Source organism: Saccopteryx bilineata, chromosome 2 (assembly GCF_036850765.1).
Source record: "Saccopteryx bilineata isolate mSacBil1 chromosome 2, mSacBil1_pri_phased_curated, whole genome shotgun sequence".
Classification (NCBI taxonomy): Eukaryota; Metazoa; Chordata; class Mammalia; order Chiroptera; family Emballonuridae; genus Saccopteryx; species Saccopteryx bilineata.
The window spans coordinates 48168011-48173713 of NC_089491.1; the positions used below are offsets into that span (position 1 = coordinate 48168011).

Here is a 5703-nt window from a genome sequence, read left to right on the forward strand (position 1 = left end):
GTCGTACATCCTTGCCAGTTCAATCACTCGTACATCACACTTATGTTTTTCTATTATTTCTTGCTTTACTTCTATCAACATCACTCTCTTTTTCTTCTCACCACTTTCCTTTACACTCATTTTCTTTGACCCCACACTAGCACACAAAAAGGGTTAGTAAAAAATGAAAAAATGATGCAAGAATGAGTACAGTGCACGAGATTCGACTTGATTCTGCGAGTAACACATGAGAAAGGACGAGATGCTGGTGTTGTGCTGCCAATACTAACCCTGTGCACCAATGCACCAACTAGCAGCAGTTTTCTGAATCACGATTCATATCTTGGAATTTGGCTTGGATCTCGAACAAAAATATGGACTGAGTTGCAGCTCACATCTTAAAACAATTTGTATGTTGGTCTGCTCATATCTCAAGGTACCACTGTACCTTTGTTCTATTATTATTATTTTTTAGGTTGTAGGAATTTATTTTAAATAATCTACAGTTGATTAAAAGAGAATTAATGATAAAAATAGAAAATACTTGAGGAAAGATGTGGGAAATGGGCTTTGCACATACTAACAATGCCTCTAAAACAAGTGATTATAGCAAAAAATGTTTTCACATTAAAATTCTGTTTTTTATGTTTTTTCCATTTTTTACACAATTACAAAAGAAAAAAATAAAAGCCCTAAAATTTTGATTAATTTTCTTTTTTGGACCAAATACTCATTTTCCTTTAGTCTTACTGACCTGTGAAACTTTTTATACAATAAGATCTTTCAAGTGAAAGAATGGGATTTAAAATAAAAAAAAGTTGGTTACCTCACAGGGTACAGAAAATGCTCAGAACAAAGGATGATGGGAAAATGGTTTCAGTCACTGATTATTTTATTATCCATAGACTCACTCACCCCTCATCCCTCCCCAACCCCATCTACACAATCTTTAAGATCAAGAAAAAGGCTTAAATATTTTAAAATAATTAAAAAGAAATAAAAATTCACATTTAAAAAGGAACACTCAAGTCAGGAAATATTTTTCCATCATGCTTTTCTGTGAACATGTGTCTGAACCAAAACACTGCCAATGTCACAACTAATTCAAGTTTAATGAAAATTGATTCCCATGACAATAGATATTGACGACTCTAACAGGTGTGCTGGATTTTTGTTCTACTTAATTTTAAATTCCCAAAATGGAGGAAAAGGGAGGGAGTTTAGAAATTCATTTCTATTAAAATATAGAAGTTATTGCAAAACCCTAACTCTAAAAACGCACCAATATAATCGGACTTCTAATACAGTAGCTAAGAGAATCCAAATGCATCAGTGAGACAGCGAATTTGCCTGGTGGAACTCTGACAAATTCCCGGCCACCTGCCCTCTTGAAAATAAAAACAAAATTCAAAACAAATCATACAGCTAGAATTTTGATATCTGAAATATTTTTAAATAATTTGTCCATAGGACAACTGGCTCAGCTCTCCCTTATAATATCTTCAGGTTTATCTTTTCTCAAAGATGTTGGTTTGTTGAGACACCGCCTCACCCGCTCAGGTGAAAGCGAGGCTCACAGTTTGTCCATCTGCCCCAAACCCTGCTGTTCCTCTGCACAGAATGCTGCTCCTTCAGACTGGCTAGAACTCATAGTCCTTGTCTGCCATGTTGATGGCCCAGGCAAACTTCTCCCGCTGGGTTTTGTTGTAAATTTTCTCAATGGGGACCCCCCACTTCTTACACCAAGCCAATGAGATCCTTGGGTCCAGGTAACTCAGTTAGGAGGTGCCCAAAGCAATCTGTTTATTCTCCTCTCGGTCTGTGGCCTGAACCTCAAAATTCATCAACTGCTCCTCCAGTCTCTGCACAGCCTTCTTCTTTGACTCGACCACCTTCTTGGTCTTTGCGTCCTTCATGACCTTGGCATCAGCTTTAGCACTTTTCAGGTCTCTCCGGGCATCTGCAAGCTGATCCTTCTTGGCATCAATCTTTGATTGCAAGTTCATCATGGACTTCTCAAACATTTTTGGTGGTGCCCTCTGATGGTTACAGAGTTATAAGACAGGATCTTCGCAGGGATTCTCATCCAAGGTTGTGAGCTCCTTCAGCTGCTGCTGTAGCATGATGGAGTCGTTGTATGTCCAGAATACCATGGTTGTCAAGCCCTTCATGAGGTCCTGAAGATGCTTATTTAAAATAGCAGTATTGAGACTATCAAAGAGATCATCCTCTGGCTGTTTGTTCTCCATAAATAGTTGTAAGTTCTTAAACACTTTTTTCAACAGGGACTTTGTTATAGTATCTGATGGAGTCCTTCCCCAGGAAGTCAAATTCGACCACATATTCCTGGCCGTCCAACTCTGGGTGAAGGTTGATGTGCTCCACGCGCAGCAAGCAGCAGCCCACGGTGTCTGCCATTTTTCCTTCCCCCTTCTCATTGCCTGCTTGCAGAGCAAGCTTGTCGATGAAGTACAGGGCTACAGCTCTCTGCCGGACCTTCATCTCTTTGGACTTCCAGTCCTCTCGATACTGGTTCCGGATCTTGTCCACATACTTCTTTGGCCACCGAGCAGTCTCATATTTCTGCCAGTGCTTCTCACCCTTGATTCGTGAACTGGAGTTCAACATGATGTATTTAATGAAACCCTGGAAGTTCTCTGTCCAGGAGATCAGCCAGGTGGCCTTGTTATCATGTCAGACTTCTTTCTATTTATGTCCTGGAGGAGGAGAAGGAAACTTGGCATCTTTGCTACAGTTGATGATGATGTCCTTGGGCATAATCCGCCTCTTCAGCATGCCCATCTTGGGGTGGTTGCCACGGCCACGGAAAAGCTCAGGTGGCTCCATCTTGATGTTGGCAATCCTCTCTCTGTGGTTGTCCATAATACAGAAACCACATTCAAAATGGAGAATGACAATAGATATTGATGACTCTAACAGGTGTGCTGGATTTTTGTTCTACTTAATTTTAAATTCTCAAAATGGAGGAAAAGGGAGGGAGTTTAGAAATTCATTTCTATTAAAATATAGAAATTATTGCAAAACCCTAACTCTAAAAATGCACCAATATAACCAGACTTCTAATACAGTAGCTAAGAGAATCCAAATGCATCAGTGAGACAGCGAATTTGCCTGGTGGAATTCTGACAAATTCCCGGCCACCTGCCCTCTTGAAAATAAAAAAAAAATTCAAAACAAATTCAGTAACTTTTCATTCTCTTCTTTGATTTTCAGTTTCTCTTCCTTGCTCATCTGTTTCCGAGCTTTCTACTGGGCTTTGAAATACTGACTCATCTGGGTAAAATCACATTTGCTTAGATTGGTGATAATAGTCGTATTCTCTTCATTAGTCATTTCCTTTCCCCAGTCTTGAAGAAGTTTTTCCTAAATATTTCCTTAGTAGTATATTCATGGTTGAGCATTTTTGCAAAGAACTTGGCTACCTCTTCTGCTTTGGGGCTCAGCTTCATGACTTTACCATCATAGTAAAACTTGACATTCTGTAAGAGGCTCATATGGTGGAGCAAATACAGGCAGGGCCTTTATGTTCTAGGAATATACTAGGCATCCACTTGATGCCCTCAGGATAATGCTCTTCTTCCCACCATTTCTATTTCTGCTCCTCTTCCTTCTTCAGCTTCTTTTTCTTGCCGTCTGGCTCAGGAACTTTTTTATCTTTATCTTTATTCTTGGATTTTTTCAATTTATCGTCCTCTTCTTCCTCTAGTTTTCATTTCTTCTCTTTCTTGTTATCTTCTGTTTTAATTTTCTTAGGTTTATAATCAGCATCATCCTCGTGGCGAGGACTCTTTAATGTCTTTATATCCTCTTTAGGAGGAGCGAAATAGCCATCATCTTCAGGTTCATCTTTAATTCGTGGTGGACTTGAGAAGCCACTTTCCTCCTCCTTCTTTATCTTTGCGTCCCCGGAGGCTCTAACTTTTTCCTCCTTGCGTTTTTCTTTGTCTCTGTCTTTATGTTTATCTTTATGTTTTTTCTGAACTTCCATCTTTGTGGGGGTTTTTTTCTTTCTCTTTGTGTTTCTTTTCAGAATCTTTATGTTCACTGTTGCTATGCTTGGACTTTTCTCGGTCCTTGTCCTTCTTGTGCTTTGTGCCGGTGTTCTCAATCTTTGTGTTTATAAGAATCATTCAATCGGAAATCCGCTTTGATCTGGGAATCGTTGTGCAGGAGGTCCCCACTCATCTCCACCGGAGCGGCGGGTGGCAAGGGGCGCTGAGGAGACGCAGACGGTAGGCACTGGCCTGCGAGGGCGGATGGGGGCTCTTGGAGGCTCCTGGAGGCGGGTCTGTCGCGCCAAGGCAGCAACAGCGGCGGCGATGCGTACAGACTGCCCGGCAGGCGTCGAGAGCAGACCCCAGCAGTTGTGTAACAGCCTAAGTTCGCATTTCCTACCTTTGTTTTAAATCCATGCAAAGCTGGATATCACAGGCTTTCTTAAATGTAGGTTTTGAAAAGATGGAGGACAAATGAAAGTTTATTTGCAAAGAGATGGCTATTGGTGGGAGATAGGCATTGAGATGAAGGATTCAAAAGTAAACTAGGTCAGTTTCTAATATGTCAATGGACTAGCCCAGGCTGTTGTGTAGAAATTTACAAACACGATGTGGTGAGGTACCTAAGTTAGCCATGTGGTCAATCACTCAAATATATTTTTCTGGCTAAACAAAAATATTATTTTGTTTCCCTTGAAACAGAATTTTATTGATTTCATCACAAACATATCTCAAAATTATGGCAGAAATTTCAGTAAATTATATGCTTGAGACTTGCATTTATTATTATTAACAAATACATTCATAGTACACCATGACAAGTATTATTCTTAGTGCTTAGCAAATATTAACTAACTTAATTCTCACAATGACAGCATTATAGGTAGACATTATTTGTTACAGTCACCTTTTTGGAAACCAAGGCACAAAGATGTCAAATAGCTTGCCCAATGTTACAAAGTAGATGGCAAAATCAGGATTTAGAACCAGATCATCTAGACACTTATCACATTGCTGTATTACCTTATAATAAGTTATGTTTACAAAAAGGACAAAATTGACAAGAATCTGAAATAAAGACAGAAATTGCAGCATTATTTATAATAACCAAGATATGGAAGCAGCCTGAGTTAGATGAGTGGATAAAAAAAGATATGAGACATTTACACAATGGAATACTAATCACTCATAAAAAAGAAGGAAATCTTACTCTTTGTGACAACATGGATGGACGTGAAGTATATAATGCTAAGTAAAATTAGCCAGTCAGAGAAAGACAAGTGCCATATGATTTCACTTACATGTGGGATCTAATGAACAAAATAAACTAACAAACAAAATAGAAACAGACTCATAGATACAGAGAACACACTGACATCTGTCAGGGGAAAGAGGTCTGGGGGACTGGGTGGAGAAGGTGAAGTCATTAAGCAAAGGAAAAAGAAAATTCATAGACAAAAACAACAGTATGTTGTTTACCAGAGGGAAGGGGATGGGGTGAGGTAGAAGAAATAAAGGGGGTTAAATGGCGATGGAAGGAGACTTGACTTGGTGTGGAGAGCACACAATACAGTATACAGATGATGTATTACAGAATTGTACATCTGAAACCTATATAATTTTATTAACCAGTGTCAGCCCAATGAATTCAATTAAAAAACGCTGACAAGAAAAAAAGAAAAAGAAAAACCACTGAACTATATTATAT

The 5703-nt window shown here is 39.1% G+C and overlaps 1 pseudogene; it reads right to left on the reverse strand.

Annotated features, from left to right (window-relative positions):
• Nucleotides 1-1619: 1619 nt before the first annotated feature.
• Nucleotides 1620-4279, reverse strand: LOC136322840 (DNA topoisomerase 1-like; annotated as a pseudogene).
• Between the last annotated feature and the right edge of the window lie 1424 nt (nt 4280-5703).